The sequence below is a fragment of the Polypterus senegalus genome, chromosome 9, assembly GCF_016835505.1.
Source record: "Polypterus senegalus isolate Bchr_013 chromosome 9, ASM1683550v1, whole genome shotgun sequence".
NCBI lineage: Eukaryota > Metazoa > Chordata > Cladistia > Polypteriformes > Polypteridae > Polypterus > Polypterus senegalus.
This window is the reverse complement of record NC_053162.1, coordinates 74812782-74834194: the sequence shown is the minus strand read 5'-3', so window position 1 is coordinate 74834194 and position 21413 is coordinate 74812782. Positions and strand designations below refer to the sequence as shown.

The 21413-nt window shown below is 40.9% G+C and overlaps 1 protein-coding gene across 1 annotated transcript in view; it reads left to right on the top strand.

Annotated features, from left to right (window-relative positions):
- Positions 1–443: 443 nt before the first annotated feature.
- The window catches only part of LOC120534952 (trace amine-associated receptor 7f-like), a 33520-nt gene continuing 12550 nt past the window's right edge, over positions 444–21413 (top strand). The window contains exon 1 of the mRNA XM_039762462.1: positions 444–650. The gene's annotated coding sequence lies outside the window, so the exon portion shown is untranslated. The remainder of the gene's footprint in view (positions 651–21413) is intronic.

Sequence of the window (21413 nt, the reverse complement as noted above, 5' to 3'; positions counted from 1 at the left end):
GGCTCCAACTCCTCATGACTTTGAATTTTTATTTTTCATCTTCAGAGCAAAGGTCAAGATGCCCATATGCGCTGACTTTTTTAAAGTAAGAAGAGGAGAAATATTGCCCTCAAATTACAAGGGTGGTTCATTTTATAGGCCTAACATAGACAATCAATTTGAGAGAAAATAAAAGAAAAATGGGAATCTAAAGGTATGAGGAAAATTGGGTGGGCTACAACCTCAGGGAAACTCGGAGTGTGGGGTGTGTGAAAGAATGCAGAGGCAATGAGAAGGAATCAAAAAAGAAACTGAGAGGAATATGTAGTGACAAGGAGGAGAGGGGAGGGGAGTTGAGTGGGAGGGAGGGAGGGAGATACTGGTGACAAAAGGCAGGCGGCTGAGAAGGCGTGTGTGTGTGAGTGAGGGAGTGTGTGACAAAGACGACGAGACTCAGACGGATCGCTGGGACGCCGGAGAGCTGCATGAGATACTCTTCAATCCTGCCTGGAGTTGATTACAAGTTAGCTGTCGTGAGCACCAGTCCCCTGAGGATGCTGGATTAGCTAAAAAACTGGAGTGTTAGACATCCGGACGAGCGCCGATTAAGGGATTTATTTTGAAGACAGCTATTCACTTCACCCAGAGATTGGGACAAGCGCAACATGCAGGTAAGTGGTTATTGAAAAGGAATTTAAAAAGACATCTGCATGGTAAACCATAAGGGGAGTGTGGCAGGCGAGGGGGTCATAACTCTGGGATGTCCAGACATAAACAATAGTAAACAGACTTGATAGATTTACATGGGGGAGTGTGATGTCTTTATGGTAGCGCTCAATATGAACAGAGCTATACTAAAGTGCCATTGATTGACTGATCATACTTAAGTGAGCTAACAATAAGTCATGGCATCACAACCACAAAAACACCATTCACTCAATCTTTTTTATTCTGCATTTATTTTTGAATAAAGTACCTGAGCATGAGCTATCATTTCACATGTGGTGCATGCTGACTGACCCAGACAGTAAATTCAAAGCCACTGAATTGCCACCAGCGTATTACATGATACAAGGTGGCACAGTGACTATGACTGAGGTCTTCCGCTCCTTGTGGAGTCGACACATTCTCCCCGTGTCCATGTGGCTTTTCCAAACATCCTCTGTCTTCTTGCCATCCTCTAAAAATGTTTGTGATACTTGTTGGTGCCTGCAGTGCTGATGGACTGTAATCCCTTCCAGGGTTGGTCCCTGACTTACATCCTTGGCTGGCTCCTCATGGGCAGATCCAGGATAAGGACAAATATGGGCTGACTTCTATTTAAAAGTCAATACATTCTACTGATCCAATTATTGTACTGCTCTGGAAAATTAATCAGTTCGGCCATACTTTATTTGATGGGTGCCAAAGCAGGCATCGTGGCAGTGAACATATAATGACGGGGAAACAAAATCTGCTTTCTTCTTACTGCACGGAGCTCCTGTGCAGGCTTCAATATTCAGCAGATTGATGTGCTGCATGTTTAACTACAGTTTGATTCTGTATCTTTATAAAGCACTTGTGAAGGTGTGCAATTCCAATATGCCCAAGCCACATGAAGCCCATACATTGAATATGTTGAGATATGAACAGAGATAGTAAACAGTCCCACTGTGGAGCGAATACAGATTTGAAAGGAATTAAAGATAAAACAAGCAATACAGCAAACCCCATGATCCTGTGTTACGATATAGCGGGTTGGAAAATGACTGACTGACTGACAGTATTTTGGATAAACTGAGCGCCCAGCGACTGGACTGACTATATGAGTTTAGGAGTTGGCAGTCAGACGAACGAGGGAACAGACAGGCTAAGTGTTTAAGGCAGAGGGACTATTAGTGTCAATTGTGCTTCAAAAAAAAAAAACAAAAAGCAAAATGAATTTGTGTTACTAGGAACGCTTTTCAAAGGTGCAGAAAACTTTACAATGAGAATAGCAGAAGCCAGATTTGCTTTCTAAAGAAGGAAGACGTAAATAGAAGAACTGAGAAAAGAGGCAGGGAGAGAGGCAAGTAGGAGACAAGAGAGGCCACCATTATGCTTTTCAGGCCTTCAAGAGCTTGGGGCAGAAGGAGCTCAGGGCATCTGATCTTGTGCCAATGCATAGGCAGCAGACAGGCTTTCGTTCAACTGGCCAGAGGGGACTGGGCGGTCTCATGGTCTGGAATCCCTGCAGATTTTATTTTTTTTCTCCAGCCGTCTGGAGTTTTTTTTTTGTTTTTTCTGTCCACCCTGGCCATCGGACCTTACTCTTATTCTATGTTAATTAATGTTGACTTATTTTTATTTTTTATTGTGTCTTCTATTTTTCTATTCTTCATTTTGTAAAGCACTTTGAGCTACATTTTTTTGTATGAAAATGTGCTATATAAATAAATGTTGTTGTTGTTGTTGGCTGTGGCGACGGTCAAACAGCTGCCAAGTGCATCTTTCCAGATGACTGTCCCAGTGGAAGTACAGAAATGACTTGCTAGGGATGCTTTTTCAACACTACAGAAAGGTCCCCGCTCTTCTGAAAACCGACCCTTTGGTTACCGAGGTCCCATCTCATCTGTTTAGACCCATTGTGCACCTCTCTGTCTGTGTCAGTCAGTGGGCAGCACATTGATCATTATACGCTTGCCATCAATGGCCTCTTAGGATGAAAATAAGGGCTCTGTGCCTATGGCGTGGGTTCTCAACCTTTACGTATTTGCAACCCGAGATTTCATAACAGTTTTAACCGCGCACCCCCTAACGTTTTTTTGAAAGGAGCCCACTAATACAAATTTGTTCTTTTTTAATTAATGATATATCATAGATGCATATTTTATTATACCTAATTAACTTTTATCGACATTTATCTTACTCTATATTTATTTTTCTAGTATCAAAATGCAGTTTAACTTAATTTGTTTTGGTTTCAATAGATGTATTTTTTATATTTTTGATTTTTGTTTTCTTTTTTTTCACATCTTCGCGCCCCCTTTTTTGTTACTTCATGCACCCCTAGGGGGGCCCGCCCCACAGTTTGAGAACCACTGGCCTTTGGCACTATTAGAAATTTCTAAATCAGACCTTGTTATATGAATTGGTCCAGAAATACAAGACAGTATGTGAAGTGTAGAAGCCTAAATGACAGAAATCATAGATTTTATAGGCATTTAAATTCATCATTGTGTTTAATGAAACATGAAAGCACATTATACTTGTAATTTTAGTCACCTCGGTTCAAATCCTGGTTAATATCTTTGCGGAAATTGAAACTGAACATTCATCTCATCCTTCCCAGGGTTTTCTCTGGGCATTTCTGTTTCTGACAATAATGTGCAGGTTAGATTGATGGGTGACTTCAAACTGGTTATGTATGAATGAAATGGCCATGGAAGGATGGGGACCAAGGTCCACGGATTGGAATTAGCAGGCTAACAAAAATTAATATATTTAGTACTAGAATTACCAGAGCCTACGAAAAAACTTGTAGATCCAGCCCACGTTAAATCCATTCGCACCTCTCCGTCAGCGTCTTTTGTCCTGTAAATGTGCCGATAAAGACAAGGTAGCAGAGCTGACATTAAATAAAGCTGTGGACATCGTTAGATTGCACGGGATAGCACAAGCACATCTGAGAAGCCTAGATGTGTGTGTGTGTATATATATATATGTGTATTTATACAGTATATATGTGTATATATATATATATATATATATATATATATATATATATATATATATATATATATATATATATATATATATATATATATGTATATATACACACACATATCTATACTAATAAAAGGCAAAGCCCTCACTCACTCACTCACTCACTCACTGACTCATCACTAATTCTCCAACTTCCCGTGTAGGTAGAAGGCTGAAATTTGGCAGGTTCATTCCTTACAGCTTACTTACAAAAGTTGGGCAGGTTTCATTTCAAATTCTACGCCTAATGGTCATAACTGGAAGGTATTTTCTCCATTAACTGTAATGGAGTTGAGCTGCAAAGACGTGGAGGCGGAGTTTCATGTGACATCATCACGCCTCCCATGTAATCACGTGAACTGACTGTCAACGCAGTGCGTAGAAAACCAGGAAGACCTCCAAAAAGCGCTTAAGAAAACATGCATTATATAATTGAGAAGGCAGCGAAACAATAAGAAGCGAGCGAGTGACATATACTACCATATTCATGAGTGCTGCTACCTCGGAAAGAAAGCAAGGTGTAAACCTAAACTTTAAATTAAGTTCATAGACAGGCTACGCTGGCGTTTCACATGCCCACAGGTAATGCGGGATACAAGTTTAATGAGAGGACGAGGATATAAACGAGAGTTTTGATCACTTTGTAACTAAGTTAAAATTGTAGGTGAAGGGGTGTGCTTATGCAAATTTGAGAGACTGTGTTTGTGGGGATTGACAGTTAAGGCGGGTGGGGAGTCACGCCATCATCTCCCTCCCATTCATCTCATTTCGCTCTGAGCTGAGCTCCGCGGCTAACGCCGTCTTCCGAAGCAATGCCACCAAATACTCACAGAAAAATCCACAAGTTAATACACACGCTGTCTCTAGAGTTTTTCCACACTGAATCCTCCAGGCACTACTTACAAAAGGTTACATTGACAATCGTGTTACGTTATTTTTAAAATCTTTCCTTCTCTTAGCACAAGCACAGCTGAGAAGCTTCGATGCATGTGCTCCATAACGTTAAAAATAATGCATTTAATCACACTTTGCATTACAAGCAAAGGGAGCTTTTGTCAATGCATGATTTCCTGGTACTGTACACCGATTACATTGATCAGCGCATCCCGATTCATTTTACCCTCGCACCACCTTAGTTTGAGAAGAAGTCTGAAAAATATGAGGTTAACAAAGAAAAACATCACCAATTCAAGCTTTATGAATAATCGATTCGCCATCAATAATTGTTTTGGTAAAGCCATCCTCCTTCCATTTTATAATTTTTCCGCCAATAGCCATGATTAAATGAACGGTAAATAAAGTAAGAGCAAAGCGAGGGTGACTTATTTAGGCAGGCATATATATGACAGCAACACTCATGACAATGTCAATCATGTTACGTTATTATTAAAATGTTTCCTTTTCTTTTTCATTACTTCTTTAACACACTACTTCTCCGCTGCAGGCGCGGGATTTTGCTATATATATAATATATGAATGACCTCCAAAGAGCGCTGAGACTTTTGATATCATGAACGTGTCTGCAAAAACTGTGGTCTCCTGCCCAGCAAAAGTCGAGCAGCCAGCGCGTGCATAGCTGTGCTGGCCTTTGAGACGCTGACTGCGCTTCTGCCTTAAGTCAAAGTGAGCACTTTTAATTTTTTTCATCCTCCCCCTGCGCTATAGCCCAGACAAGTGCAAACACGGACCCCTTTTCTACACCATGGAAAAATAATATTAAGGCGATTCACACTTTCTTTTGCACGTTTACGATTATGAGGTCCTCACCTCGGATTATGAAGACACGCACACGAGTGGAGGACTGACAGTGCCATCACAGCCATTAATGGCAGGGACGTCTCACCAGTCTACACAAGACCCACCGACTGTCCCCAAAAGGCGATCATAACGCCAGCGAACACATCTCTATACTATATAAAAGAAAAAGGCAACTTTCCTTTCTTTACACCTTTTTTCCTTTTATCCCAAACCAAAGCCTTCTCTCTTAACACTGCAGAGGACACAAAACTAATTTTCTTTAAATGCCGGTAAGGCACATTACCAGAGGCACAAATTTGAACGTTCACATAGAAAATGTAATTTCTATACCACAGCCGTCGTGTAGCGCCTTTCAAAAGGGATCTACTACCGAGAGATGATCCATATACATTTTAGCTGCTGTTAGTTACTTACCTGTTGTGTTACACAGTCTTTAAAATGTAGTTTACCTGAAACCACTCCAGTAGTGCTCAATGTACCTGTACTTCTTAAAACGTTAATGTTTTACTGTTTAATAACTTATAGACTATATTTTATTATTTTTCCCTTGCACTCAGTGACCAAAGCTATACACACACATATAGACACATACAAACATACACACAAGTATATGTATGTGTATATATATATATATATACACACACACACCCCTATCTAGATTATATATATATATATATACACACACACCCCTATCTACATTATATATATATATATATATATATATATATATAGACACACACATACATACATACACACATATATATAATTTGTGTGTGCGTATGTATGTATGTGTGTGTATATATGATAGGTATGTATATATATATATATATATATATATATATGTAGATATGTATATAGATATGTAGATATGAAGATATGTATGTGTATATATATGTATATATATGTATGTATGTGTGTGTGTGTGTGTATATATATGACAGCAGCAATCCAAGCTGTGAGAAAACAGTAAAAAGGAGGCGTGTCAGACGTCGTGGTACATTTTCTGATGCAGCTGCGAAAACAACTTTGTGACGCTGCCGCCAAATACACAAAACAATTACTTTGACAATCATGTTACATTATTTTTAAAATGTTTCCTTTTCTTTTCATAACTTCTTTAACACATGACATCGCTAAGGCTGGTATTTTGCTATATATATATATATATATATATATATCAATCACAGCGACACTCATAACAGTGACAAAACAATTACATTGACAATCATGTTACATTATTTTCAAAATGTTTCCTTTTCTTTCTCTTTCCTTCTTTAACACATTACTTCTCGCTGCTGCTGGTATATATATATATATATATATATATATATATATATATATATATATATATATATATATATATATATATATATATATATATATGAGAACAACACTCATATCAATGACAAAACAATTACAGTAATCCCTCCTCGATCGCGGGGGCTGCGTTCCAGACCCCCCCGCGATAGGTGAAAATCCAAGTAGAAACCATATGTTTGTATGATTATTTTTATATATTTTAAGCCCTTAGAAACTCTCCCACACTGTTTATAAATATTCTCCGCACAGTTATACAGTAAACCCTTGTTTATCGCGGTTAATCCGCTCCAGACAGATAAATGAATTTCCACGAAGTAGGATTCTTTATTTATAAATCTAATATTTTCGCAGTTAGAGCATAGAAAACCTGTTTACGACCTTCTAAATACGTTTTTAACATTATTAGAGCCCTCTAGACATGAAATAACACCCTTTAGTCAAAAGTTTAAACTGTGCTCCATGACAAGACAGAGATGACAGTTCTTTCTCACAATTAAAACAATGCAAACATATCTTCCTCTTCAAAGTGCGTAAGGAGCGGAGAATGTCAGAGAGAGAGTAAAGTAAACAATGAAAAATCAATAGGGCTGTTGCGCTTTTAAGTATGCAAGCACCGCGATAAAGCAGCGGCAATGAAGGGATCAATGCGAAGGTAGCCTTTCAGCATTTTTTACAGGAGCGCCTGTATCTTCTAAGCAAACAGCCTCTGTGCAAAAAGCCCCTCTGCTCACATCTCCTCCGTCAGGCAGAGAACGTCAGAGAGAGAGAGAGAGAGAGAGCGAGATTAAAGCAAACAATCAAAAAATCAATAAGTGTGCTTTTGGACGCACCTCGATAAAGCGGCATTTCTTAGAGGAGCGTCCGTATCCACTAGGCAAACAGCTTCTGTGCAAGCAGCACCTCTGCTCACACCCCCTCCGTCAGGCGCAGAGAATGTCAGAGAGGGTGAGAGAGAGGGTGAGATAGAGGCAGAGACAAGCAAACAATCGAGCACCGCGCAGGAGGCATATCTTATAGCATTGAGGAGTTTTAGTTAATATGTAATACGTGCTCTGATTGGGTAGCTTCTAAGCCATCCGCCAATAGCGTCCCTTGTATGAAATCAACTGGGTAAACAAACTGAGGAAGCATGTACCATAAATTAAAAGACCCATTGTCCAGAAATCCGCGAATCAGCGAAAAATCCGCAATATACATTTACATATGCTTACATATAAAATCCGCGATAGAGCAAAACCGTGAAAGTCAAAGCGCGATACAGCAAGGGATCACTGTACATTAACAATCATGTTACGTTATTTTTAAAATTTTTCCTTTTCTTTTTCGTACCTTCTTTAACACACTACTTCTCCGCTGCGAAGCGCGGGTATTCTGCTAGTATGTATATATAATGAAAGCTGTTATCTTTACAACGGTTGACAAACACGGAATGTAACTTGAACACAACACATCCTACAAATACAAACCTGATCGAAAGTAATAATGATAATCAAATCCTTGATGACAGCAACACTCATAACAGTCACAAAACAATTACATTGACATTCAGGTTATGTTATTTTTAAAATGTTTCCTTTTCTTTTTCATAACTTCTTTAACACACTACTTCTCCGCTGTGAAGTATAGTGCCTTTCAAGTCTATCTATCTATCTATCTATCTATCTATCTATCTATCTATCTATCTATCTATCTATCTATCTATTGTGATGGATGTCCGGCAAGAGTTGCCAGCCCTCAACCCCAGGCCGCCAGGAGGAACTCTCCCGACAGCATGGACGTGCCCCGAGTTCCAGCAGGGCCTCATGGATTTTGTAGTTTTTACACACAGCCCTGCTGGATACCTTGGGGACCACAAGGAGTCGCTATAGGAGTCTACGAGCCTCGCTATGTGCCCTATAACCTGGAAGTGCGTCCTGGTCACGTGAATGGGAGGAATGACGTACTTCCAGGTTGAAGAAAAGAGAAGTTTTAACTGACCCGGAAGTGATAGAAAGTCACGTGGACTGAGGGACAAACACTTCTGGGTCAAGGAGTATAAAGGACTATGGGAAATCCCAGACAATGAGCTGAGTTGGGAGGCAGGGTGGCTAAGCGTCTGGGAGAGTGGAGGATTATTATTATTATTATTATTGTTGTTATTGTTATTGGAGTATTTGGGAGTGGAGGGTGCTTTGTGCACATTATTGATATAATAAATATCATTATTGGACTTTTACCTAGTGTCTGACGTGATGTCTGAGGGTGCAAGGGTGCGAGCAAGCACTTAATCTGTTACACTATCTATCTATCTATCTATCTATCTATCTATCTATAGTGCCTTTCAAATCTATCTATCTATCTATCTATCTATCTATCTATCTACTGTATCATATTGAAAAAGAAATCATTTTAATGCATTTTTCAATATTTGCTCTATATGTAGAATAATATGTACAATAGATCCTGTTTTACACATATGTATACACATATACAGTCTGCTTCACTTAAAAAGACGGTGCGGATTTGATCATGTGATAAGTTGAGTACTTTAAGTTTTGAACTTTCACAGTAACCTTCCACAGTTTATAGGATGATTTATTACTTTTTAATCGAATTCATCCCTCTGCTTTAATCGGTGCATGCCCAGAGCCCTGTGATGGCAAGGGGCCTTTTCACCCCTTTCAATACTCCCCCCATGTGGTGAATTTCCCATGGAAACCCCCCTCACTCACTCGATTAAAATACTGGGTGTTGTGTACTCACCCTGAAATCACAGAGCACATTAATGGTCAGAGGAAAACCTCCCCGGCCCTCTTCCTCACTCACTCAAGTCTCAACACACATTAAATGGCACAGTGTCTGCATGTGTGCCTCACTGTTTAATGTATGATCAGCTCTCTGCTAAGGACCTTTATTCATTAAGTCACCCAAGGGCCTGTGGGAGTCTTAATCCGGCCTTGGTCTTTCTTATTTATGTCTATGCAAGCTTAGCAATCTCTTTGTCTAGTCATAGTCAGCTCAAGTAGAATAGAGAGTTCACTCATCGTTCTCTGTAGAATGAAACATATACAGTATATACTGTACAGATTTATGACCAGTCACAACATTAAAACCACCTGCCTAATATTGTGTAGGTCGCCCTCTTGCACCCAAAGCCACAAGACCTATCAAAGTGTCCTGTGATATCTGGCACTAAGACATTAGCAGCAGATCCTTTAAGTTCTGCAAGTTGTGAAATGGAGCCTCTATGGATCGGACTTGTTTTTCCAGCACATCCCATAGATGCCCACTCAGATTGAGGGAATTTGGAGGCCAAGTCAACTTCTTGAACTCTTTGTGAAATTACTCAAACCGTCCCTGAAGAGGTTTACTTTAAGCTGGCCAGTGCACTGCGGGAGCATAAAGGAGGAACTTTAAAGGGAAAAACCGAAAGCAGCCAGGTGCCAATCCGTATCAGGTCAAGCTGCCGTGTTTGCACTGGGTGGGATCTTTGGGGTTTATATTTACTCATAGGAGTGTGGTCATTAAACAGAACTGTAGCTTCTATGAACATTTGGCAATGTTTAGGCACGTATATCTGTTTCCTGTTATGAAGATGGTTTGTTTTTCCCAGTAGTTCCTTATCTCCAATCAGACTATCCCATACTGTGTAGTTGGCATCTTACAATAAGGAGGAGAGCAGAGTCAGGAAAGTGTTACCCAGTGGGCAGCTATGGCATTCAGGATACAGTGAGGACAGTGGTCTTCCATGTACACTCATGTGAAAAAGAAAGAACACTCTCGTACAGTTGTATGGTTGTACATACTGTATTAAGACATAAGAAAAAAAACATCTGAATCCTTACCAAGGTTCTAACATGATTTAAATCTAACCTCGGGTGTAAAACAAAACACAACAAATTCCACTGTGAATTTATTTATTTAATGAAAATGAAACCAAAATGGATGCAGGCATGGGGAGAACATGCAAACTCCATGCTGGGAGGACTCAGGAAGTGAACCCGAGTCCCCTAGCTGCGAGGCAGCAGCTCTACCCACTGTGCCACCATGCCACCAACCTTTTCAGCCATTCCAATGTAAATTTGCTGGTGTTTTGAGGATCATTGTCCTGTTGCATGAGCCACTTTCAGCAAGCTTTAGCTGTCAGACAAATGGTCTCACATTTGATTCTAGAATACTTCAGTATACAGAGGAGTTCATGGTTGAGGCAATGACTGTAATGTGCCCAGGCCCTATGGCTGCAAAACAAGCCCAAATTATCACCCCTCCATCAACGTGCTTGACAGTTGGTTGGAGGTGTATGTGTTGAAATGCTGTGTTTGGTTTTCACCAGAAGTGGCACTGTGCATTAAGGCCAAATATCTTCATTTTGGTCTCGTCTGTCCAAAGGACATTGTTCCAGAATTCATGAGGTTTGCTCAGATGCAACTTTGCAAACCTAAGCCGTGCTGCCATGTTCTTTTCAGAGAGCTTTTTCTTGGCAATCTTTCCAAACAAGCCATACTTGTTCAGTCTTTCACTTATGGTACTGTCATGAACTTAACATTTAACATGTGTGGCAAGCGGCTGAGGGTGGTACCCAGCCAGGATGCCCAGAAGGTACCAGAAGAGGGACTACGCCTCCTCCGGACCACAAGAGGGCAGCTGCCTTGGATGGTATGGGGACCACGGGAACAGAGCTTGGAAGCTCAGCCCTATAGGGGCCTGTGGTCACCACCAGGGGGCGCCCGGATGCCTGAAGAGCCCAGGCCCTCAGCACTTCTGCCACACCCAGAAGTGCTGGGTGGAAGAAGACCAGGGACACCCGAAGTGCTTCCGGATGAGCAGCCAGTACTCCCACCACACCAGGAAGAGCCAGCAGAAGTTCATCGGGAGGCACCTGGCAATGGCTGAAGTCGGGTGAGGAGAAGGACAGAGCTCGGAGGAGAGGAGTGGAGGTGGACCTGAAAAGGCTTTGCGAGAGAAGGCCTGGACTTTGGGGGTGTTTTGGGGTTGTGTGTCCTTCACTGTAAGTAGTATATGTAAATAAAGCATGTGTGGTGACTTACAACGATGTCTGCCTGTCTGTGTCCGGGCTGTTCCCCAAACATGTTAACTAAGGCATCTAGAGTCCGAGATGTAGCTCTTGGGTTTTTTTTTTGCAATTTCTCTGAGAATTGCATGGTTTGACCTTGGGGTGAATTTGCTGGCATCTGTTTTGAAGGTTTTCCACTTGTGAATGATGGACTTGACATTATTTGGAAATGGCGATTGTCAACCACTAGGGGGTGCACCACCACCTCATCCTGACACAGACAGGCGTAGGACACAAGTTCGATTTTTCCCTTGTGGGTAACGTCTTCCCCCATTTTAGATGACTAAAAAAGAAATTAAACAAAAATTTGATCACAACTCTGGGAGGGAAGAGAGTAACAAAGGAAGCATTTAAAGGTAGAGTACAGTAAAGTAAAGGAAAGGTCGGAACATTAGGATGCTTTTCTTTACACAGAGAACCACAGACACTTGGAATAAGCTACCAAGTAGCGTGGTAGACAGTAAACCCTTAGGGGCTTTCAAAACTTGATTTGATGTTTTTTTGGAAGAAATAAGTGGATAGGGCTGGCGAGCTTTGTTGGGCTGAATGGCCTGTTCTCATCTAGAATGTTCTAATGTTCTACAAACACAGAAAATCTAAATTATCTGGCATCTAAGTCAATAAGGTTAGGTTAGGAGCACACGCTGATACAGAGCATTGCTGCACCCACCACATGACAATCCAATATAGGATCCCAGATTAGGACTCGAGTGCAGCCATGCAATGGGTGACACCTCAGCACCACACTAGTTCAGATGGAGTGGAACGGTGGGAGGTTTATTATGGTGGCTAGAGTGCCAATTCTGCCACCACCCCCCAGGTTTTTCCCTGCAGGTTGGAGGGCCCACATGCAGGGCTGGATGCAAATTAATGTCATACCCAGGATGGAGCAATTGCAGGTTAAGGGTCTTGCTCAAGGGCCCAACGAAGTATTGGCATTTACGGGATTCAAACCGGCAAACTTCCAATTGCCAGTACAAGTCCCTCAGAGCCACCACTCCGCGCTAAGTCACTCCTGGAGAAACCTCTGGGGGTCCACAGTCAACTATAAGAGAGAGAAAGTCAACAAGAAAAAGAAAAAAGTTCAAATCAAACTGAGCCTTCAATATGGTTCTTTTATCAAACAAAATGTGAAGCACACAGGTTATCTGAAAGCTAGGACCCTGAGCACACCACAGTGCCATCTTTTATCTATTATATTATTGACGTTATATGGTAGTGTTACTTGTTAGCAATGCTGACATTACTAGAAAACAATATGGCTACCAACACGTCAGAAAAATGCACAAAATTAAAGTACTGTACCTGTAAAGGAGAATATCACAATAAAATGAGGGTGGATAATGTCTTAGAAATAAAGATTAAAATAAATAAAACTAAAGGTGAAAATATTAAATAAGAAAACAATGCAAAAAATTCATGTTGGGATGCTAAAAACCCAAATTATGGCAGTGGCGTCATCTGATGAAACTTCCAGCCATTCCACGATGATAAAGAGAGGCATTGCCAAAGACAACAAATCACAAAATGGTGGTGCCGCCTCCGAACAATGAAAACAAAATGGTGTTGTGGAAAAGTAACAAAAATAATAAGAAAGTCAAAACAAACTATTAAACATGGTGCCCAACGCTTCAAATGATTTAAAAAGCAGACAAAACATAGGAATTATCGAAGCCTTTAAGAAATCACAAGCAAGGTCCTAACACTGAAATATTCTCGCAAGGGCCTTTTACGCAGCTTCTATTCATGCTAATAAGAAAGAAACACATTCCAAAATAAGGGCACTGAGGTGATTATGCTGGTATCATAAGGGGCAGCAACATGATGACGCCACATATCCCACCGCTATAACTGGAACTATATCTGAAAGTTTAAACAAGATGGCACAAGCTATGAATTGGCACCAAAAAATGGCAGTGCCCAGGCAAGAAAGCATAATGTAGATAGAAATAAGTGATATCCGGAAAAGCACAATCAGACTGTGTGATAACAGCAACAACACATCACGAAACTCGGATCTCAGATCTGCACTAAACCCTAAGGGGCTGGCTATCCTGTAAAAGGCCAGTATTGAGAGTGGGCACAGACTGAGCTGGTGGGGAAGCTCTTCACGACATGACTGTACACCTACATTGTCTGTAAGTGCAGTAAATTAGTCAGAATAGAACAAAGGGGCTGATAATCAAGGTGGCAGCATTAGGGACCAGTAAGAGAAGAACAGATCTTTCACATTTTCCGTTCTAAATAATTTATTGCTGAACACACTGCACCCATTCCTTTCTCTTAAAATACTTATGTGGCAGTCAAAAATAAGGCTAAAAGGTAAATGAAACTAAATATGCATTATTTATTTTCCTATTCCAGTCTGCTCAGTGGTTAACCCTGCTGCCTAAAAGTACCCAGGGTTCAACTGTATGTCCTCTATGTCTGGTCACTACTGAAGGAGTGGATGTAGAGGTGGTCCACTCCTGCAAGTACTTGGGGGTCCACATTAATGACAGGTTGGACTGGTCTCAAAACACAGAAGAACTATAGGGCAGAGCAGGCTCTTCCTCCTTAGGAGATTGTGTCCCTTTATTGTGGGAAGTGACGTCCTTCTCATCTTCTCGGACTCTGCGATGCCCAGTGCGATTTTCTATACTGTGGTGAGCTGGGGTGGTAACATCACTTCAAGAGAGGTCCCCCAAATTAACAAGATCATTAAAAGGGCAAGCTCTGGACCCCCTGGAGGTCTTGCAAAGGAGAGAATTAAAACACATCTCAGGGCCATTATGAACAATGTCAGCCAATGAATTATTCAGTAGAGCTGTGTCAAGAAATGCTACAGGGTCTCCTTTGTACCACCAGCAATACGGCTGGGTACTGTCTCACTGTGACTGTCTTAGTCATTGTGGTGTGTGTTCAGACCAGTGTGTGTGCATTTATCTGTCTAAAGTCAGACACAGTCACAGTCCTGGAGAACTCAGCCAACTAGCTGTGGTCATCCTATAGCAGAGTCTGTGCTGGGCCGTCCAATCTGAGGAGAGGCCCATTCCATCCGATGAGTCCAATACTCCCAGATTCTGAGATGGCTTTTCCATGGGCTTAGAACTGCTTGGCACAAACTGATACTGAGGAGAAAAACAGATCAGAGGAGGGGTTTGAAATGGTTATTTAGTGTTGTATTACTTATACTTTTGTCTTCCACCCTAAATTGAATTAAATGGATTTTAGAATGTCATATTAGGTTTCAATCCTTCCATATTTTCTTTATAAATGTCATTTAGATTTGATATTCAGAGACAATTAAGATCAGACTACTGAGAAACATTTTTCAACATTTGAAAGAATCAAAGGAACCTCAACGAGGACCTAAACAGGAGAAAACTCGCAAGAGAATGTCAGGCCATTTAAGTCACATTCACTGTAAGTCCAATTACTTGATTTACCGAAAAACAACGTCAAGTGCTGCAAAGTGCTTCTTAGACAGCCTTTGCTGGCACAAACGTACAGTACTTATAAAATCTTTGCCATCCCCTCCAGCGTGATTAACCAGTTGGATATGCGACTGCTGCCTTCAACATTTCATGAAGAGGATGTTGGTGCCAAGCATTCAAAGGGGGTTTGTCATTTATGGATTCAAGCAAGTGCCAGCTCTACTTAAATGTAGTTGACCCCAGTATGCCAGTGTTGGTTTCTGTTTTGTGCTGACCCTAAATCATATTATGAGGTTTGAAAATGAAAGACACGCACTGATTTGATGTAGTCTGCAAAAACACGGTCAAAGAAAAAGGAGTTGCTCAAACAGAAATAGGCTAATGCTTTTAGAATTAGACTCGTTTTTTCTCAATCTGAAATGAACAATTGATTCATTCGATTGCTTGTATAACGGTTAATTTGAAGGCCACCCAGAAAAAAAAGCCTAAAAAAGTTTGCAAGAACAAGTACAATAGTTTAAGAACAGGGCAGTAAGCTGGCACAGTTAATTCTAGCTATCAGTCTTTCAGCCTGCCTGGATCAGTGCAGGGTCATGAAGAGCTGGAAACGGACTCAGCTGGGGATCAGTCCATCACCTTCACTCACACATTAGGGCACTTTAGAGTCACCAAATTGACTCTGTGAAAGACCGTGTGGACAGACAGGCGTCCCGCTCGGGTTGGTTAATGGAGTCTTTATCGACTCGAAGGACAGAGGATGGCTGCCCCATCATGCTGGGTGGTGATACCATCTATTACGGCTCCCTAAGCTACTTTAAAATTAATGACGCTTAAGTTTCAGGGCCCTAATCCCGACTTTAATCCACATTACTTAAAAATATTGCATGTCCACTGAATGAGAAGGGGTTTTAAAAATAATGATATTAATCATATAGTGTAATTCAGTGCAAAATAATAGTTAAAACAAAAATGAAAAGGCTAATAAAGTTTCACTGCAGTGGGCGGAAGCCCTGCTCTGGGTTTGTTTCCTGCCTTGCACCCTGTGTTGGCTGGGATTGGCTCCAGCAGACCCCCATGACCCTGTAGTTAGGATATAACGGGTTAGGTAATGGATGGATGGATGGATGGATAAAGTTTCATGTATGCTAGCCATAAAAATAATAACATTGACATTAAGGATATAATTTTTTTTCTAAATATTTGAGATTGAAGAGGCCCCCATAACAGCTTCAGGGCCCTAAAAATACTGTATATGGCAGGGTTGCATGGGAGTTATAGTTGCGGTGGACAGCCCTATTAGGGTCCGGGGGTGATGTTAGAGGGAACTGCTAGGGGGCGGTCCCCCACTGCCAGGAAGTTGTCCTACATGACCCAAAAGTTCTCCCAGGTTCAGGTTAAAAAGGAGCACGTCACCTTCCTTAGAAGGAGTCGGGAGTGAAGTTGGGCAAAGTTCACTTGGAAAGTGGGGAGGTGACAATAAAACACACAGAAAAAGAATCATTGGTGTTTCCAAAAGGAAGAAGAAGATCCATTTAAAGGAGAAGCCATGTAAGAAGCTATTTGATAAATAAAAGAGTTTCCATGAACCTGGGACCGTGCTTGTTGTAGTTGTGTCAAGTGTTTGGGGTTGTGAGACACCCCCTACCTAGGGTAGCAAATGATTGGGGGGGCACACTGTATGGTAGGCATTGATCCCTTTTTTGCTCTTCTTCACTCCTCTTCCTCCTCTCACTACTGCTACCTTGAATTGAGCCCAAAAGGACAGAGGGGTGGCTGTCATGGAGACCCCTTCTCTAACTCACACACTGTTCAGGTCAATGAACAGCAACCCAGCAAATGATATAAAGTGTAAGGCCTGTCGTTTAGCCTAAATTATAAGTCAATGGACACATTCATAAATTAATTAAAATGAGGAGAGTATGCTTTTAGTATGTTGAGTTGGTTTAGTCTTTAGCCAGACATGTTGGCAGAACATTTGCACAGGAGCTGGAGAAGCTTGCAGGACTTATCATCTAAGATCATGACATCACTCATGCTGCGGACAGTCATTAATAAAAACAACAGAACACTAGAAACGTAGCTGAAGCCCTCGGGATTGGCATCACACATCCGATGACAGGAGCAGAGCGGAGAAGAAACGCACTTCTTTAAGACCTTCCTGACGTCGCAGATGGCTTTACATCACACACGCTTGTATGAGGTCAGGCCTTAAGTGTTATGAGCAACAGAACCAGGTTCAGTTTATTTATTGGTATGTTGAGTTTTGCACTTTGTCGTTTGCAGTCTTGTGTGCGCATGTCTTCCCTATTCCAGTGTTGTATTGTTATTTGTTGCAATGAGAAGTCAAACAAAATGACCCCTTTTATTGGCGAACTGAACAATATGCAGCTTAGAAGGCAGCCTGCATGTTGTAATCTGTTCAGTTAGCCAATAAAAGGGGTCACGTTGCCTGTCTTCTCACTGCATCCATAATGGCTAACGCAGTACAACACCTTACTACATTTGCTGTTTATTTTAAGACAATTCAGAGACTGCTGTCTAGCAGGTGAAACATATTTCTGCTCTTTGCAGTTGTTCTTTTTCTGAAAGAATTTGTTGCACTAAGCCATGTAGATTGTGTGGGACTCCTGGCGTGATCTTACATGGGACACCAAATAAGCCAGGATCGCCACTGCCATTGTGCATATACTGCACAATGAATGTAAAAAAGAAAAGTAAAGCATTTGTGAGAAGAGGGGTGCACAAAAAGAGAAAGTCTCTTAGCACACGTGTGACGAAGATATACCAAAATTAAGAACACTGCTTTTCAAAATCAACCTAAAAACGAGGATTAAAAACACAAACCCGTAAACTTGTTTAGATTAGGGTGACAGTAGAAGAGAAGGAGCGTCACAGAATCAAACGAGCCAGGAGGAATTGAACAACATGTGGATTTTGTTAGGTAATGGCGATTTAATGTCATTTTTATTGCAAAATCTCTCTAAATAAACATATATACTCATCTCATTAAGGCGGCCAGAGGGGCGCTGACAATGCAGACGCCTAGCGAGACCACATAATAAAAACAAGTTTACAGAACGAGTGGGCTTCATTAAAACTGAAAACTTACATGTGAACTTACACAGGGTGTCTTAATTACGTGCTTTAGCCTCAGGTATTTCAAAAATGATATGCTTTTTGGAGGACTATTTTGCCATTTTGAGGGTATTTGTTTGCATGGTTAAAATGAAGAAACTATGGCTTAATTTTGCATTCTCCTGCAATGCCACTTTGAATGGTTGTGTTCAGTAGTTGCAGTTACTAACACCGATGTCAGAGGTCATAAATGATGTGACTTTAGGGTGTGTCACAGGAATGAGTCAAAGACAACATGAAGGTTTTGGGTAGCCACTCATATATTAATTGTTCCACGGCTGCAAAATCGGTTAGAATTTGAACAGAGATGTTCACAGATCCAAGTCCAAAACAGAACTGCCACTATGGAGGTAAGATGGTGGCTTTAAAGGCAAGTAAAGGAAATGACGCCGTTGGGGCAGGAACCAGAAGTGATGTCATCAGTGGCGACAGAACCCTCCGGGATTTCCCATGAACAGTCTGCAAGAGATTGAGAGAGACAGTCAGTGCACCCCACTGCCCCCTGGTCTGGCGTGGAATTACTATCATTTAGGCCCTTCAGCTGTCTCCCAATCGCATGTGTGCGACAGGTGTCATCTGGGGCCTCATGTATAAATGGTGCGTATGCACGAAAATGTTGCGTACTCCCGTTTCCTCTATCAAATCGTGATGTATAAAACCTAAATTTGGCATAAAGCCACACACATTTTCACAGTAGCTCAAACCCTGGAGTACACAAGTTCTCCGCTGGGTTTTGCAAACTGGCAGCACCCAGCGTCAAAGCAGTGCTTTTATTCCAATGTGGTTTCCCTTTGTTTTTTAGATCCACATCCCTAACGCAGCTTTATCATATACACTGAAATTAACCGCATATTGTTTATTAGTTTAAGGCATCTGATTGTAATTAACCTGTAACAATATAATGGTCCAAGGAATAGCCAAACTATTCTCAATACCATAGATGCTTTAGCATTGTTACTCTAACTGGCCCTTTTTCTTTCAGCTACTCCTGTTAGAGGAGTTGCCACAGCAGATCATCTTTTTCCATATTACTCTCACTACACCACTTGGAGTATTTATATCGCTGTATCTGAGTGTGAATCACAGCTCTACAGCAGGTGACTGGAAAGAGGATTAAACAGCATCTAGCATATGCTGCCTCAGCCATGCTGTCTATTGAACTGGTCTCATATGACAATCGCTTCAGAGCCTTTCCTGTACAGACGTCACGGTTCAGAAACAGTTTCATCCCAAGAACTATAAACGCACTCAATCAGTCCATCAATTGCTCCTTGTAGAACGCTTTGTACTTATAAGTACAATCACCTCAACTGTAAACTTGCAATACAGTTATAATATTGCACAACCTGAGCCACTTTATAAAGCGCGTATTTACATATGATGACGATATCATTTTTGGGATGAAATGCAGCACAATAAGTTTATTATATTATACAGATAAAACTTTAACTTAATTTAAATAATGTATATTGTTAATGATTCTGTCCACCCTGGCCATCGGACCTTACTCTTATTCTATGTTAATTAATGTTGACTTATGTTTATCTTTTATTGTGTCTTCTATTTCTCTATTCATTTTGTAAAGCACTTTGAGCTACATTTTTTTTTGTATGAATATGTGCTATATAAATAAACGTTGATTGATTGATTGATGATCAAACATGTGAGGGCACGGTGTTGGAGCGCTAGCAAGGAACTGGCACCCGTTCACTGATTGTTCCTGCCTCACGCTGTATTCTTGCTGGGGCTGACATGACAAGGGAAGGATAGATGGTTAGAATAATTAAACATGTACTATGAAGATATTTCAATGTTCCTTAAAAGTTTTGAAGAATCGGCGTTCAAAGCTTACAGATGGCTTGGCTTTTATTAAAGAGCTGAATGTGTGGAGATTGGTTACTTGGAGAAAGAAAAGGAAGGACAGGAATTGGAGGTTAGTACATTTGAAAGAGACAGTACTGCTGCAATAAATTTCACCGAAGGTCGCGTACGGCACAGCAAGCATCTTGCAGGAGGCAGGAACAATCTCTGGACAGGGTGCCGGACGTCACTATCACTGCGCCACTGTGTTCCCATGTTTATTAAAATACATGCTTTAATTCCTATCATGAAAATGATATCAAGTATACATCTCAGTATTTAGATTATTCAGAGAGCTGTAATATCTGTAATTCACATCTTGAAAAGCACAACAGGACCAAAAAGAAAAGTAACCATGAAGTTCCTTGACCTTTAAAATCCCCAGAAAGAGGAGGTCTTGATGATTTCAATAGCCAAGGAAAAGCTTTAAAAAAAATCAAAGAAACAAAATCCTATTTATGACACTGCACATGTCTAGCTGTTCACAGTGTGTCAAATGACATATATTGTATGTACATTAAGAAATAATCTATTGTGTCCAGCACATTACTTTCACTATATAAAGCCATGGTTTTAGTAGCAAGTGTTTCATTATGTGGAACAAAATAAAATGCACCATCACGATACTTTATATTGTACCTTCAGTACGGCATATGTAGTTATCTTTATACAGAAAAGTGTGTAGTAGCTATTTGCTCAAATTCTGTAATCATCTACCATTCTGCAGCAATAATTCCTGTACCAAGTCTCAGTTCAGCTGAGTGATTCATGTTTGGGTTTTTGTGCTCACGGACTCACACCCTGAAACGCACTCATACACAATGCAGACGGACATTTACTGTATATACTCACATATAAGTCAGGTCGGGAAACCCGGAAAATCCATGATAAAATCAGACGCTTAATTTTTTTTTTACATCTTCTTGCCTCCTCCAATCTCACTTTAGTTTCTCAGACGCATCGAATTTTGTTGCAGCAGCGCAGTTACCAATTTCTTTCGCTACTTCAACGACGTTTCATTTAAAACCAGCTTCATATTTTCTTCTGATCGAACGCTCCGTCGTAAGTAAGGGATGCTCTTACGATAAAGGTGTATGAGGGTGTGAGATGCAAAAAACACAAATCAGTGCAAATGTCGCTTCGGAATAGTTCAGTATTACTGTGTGGTT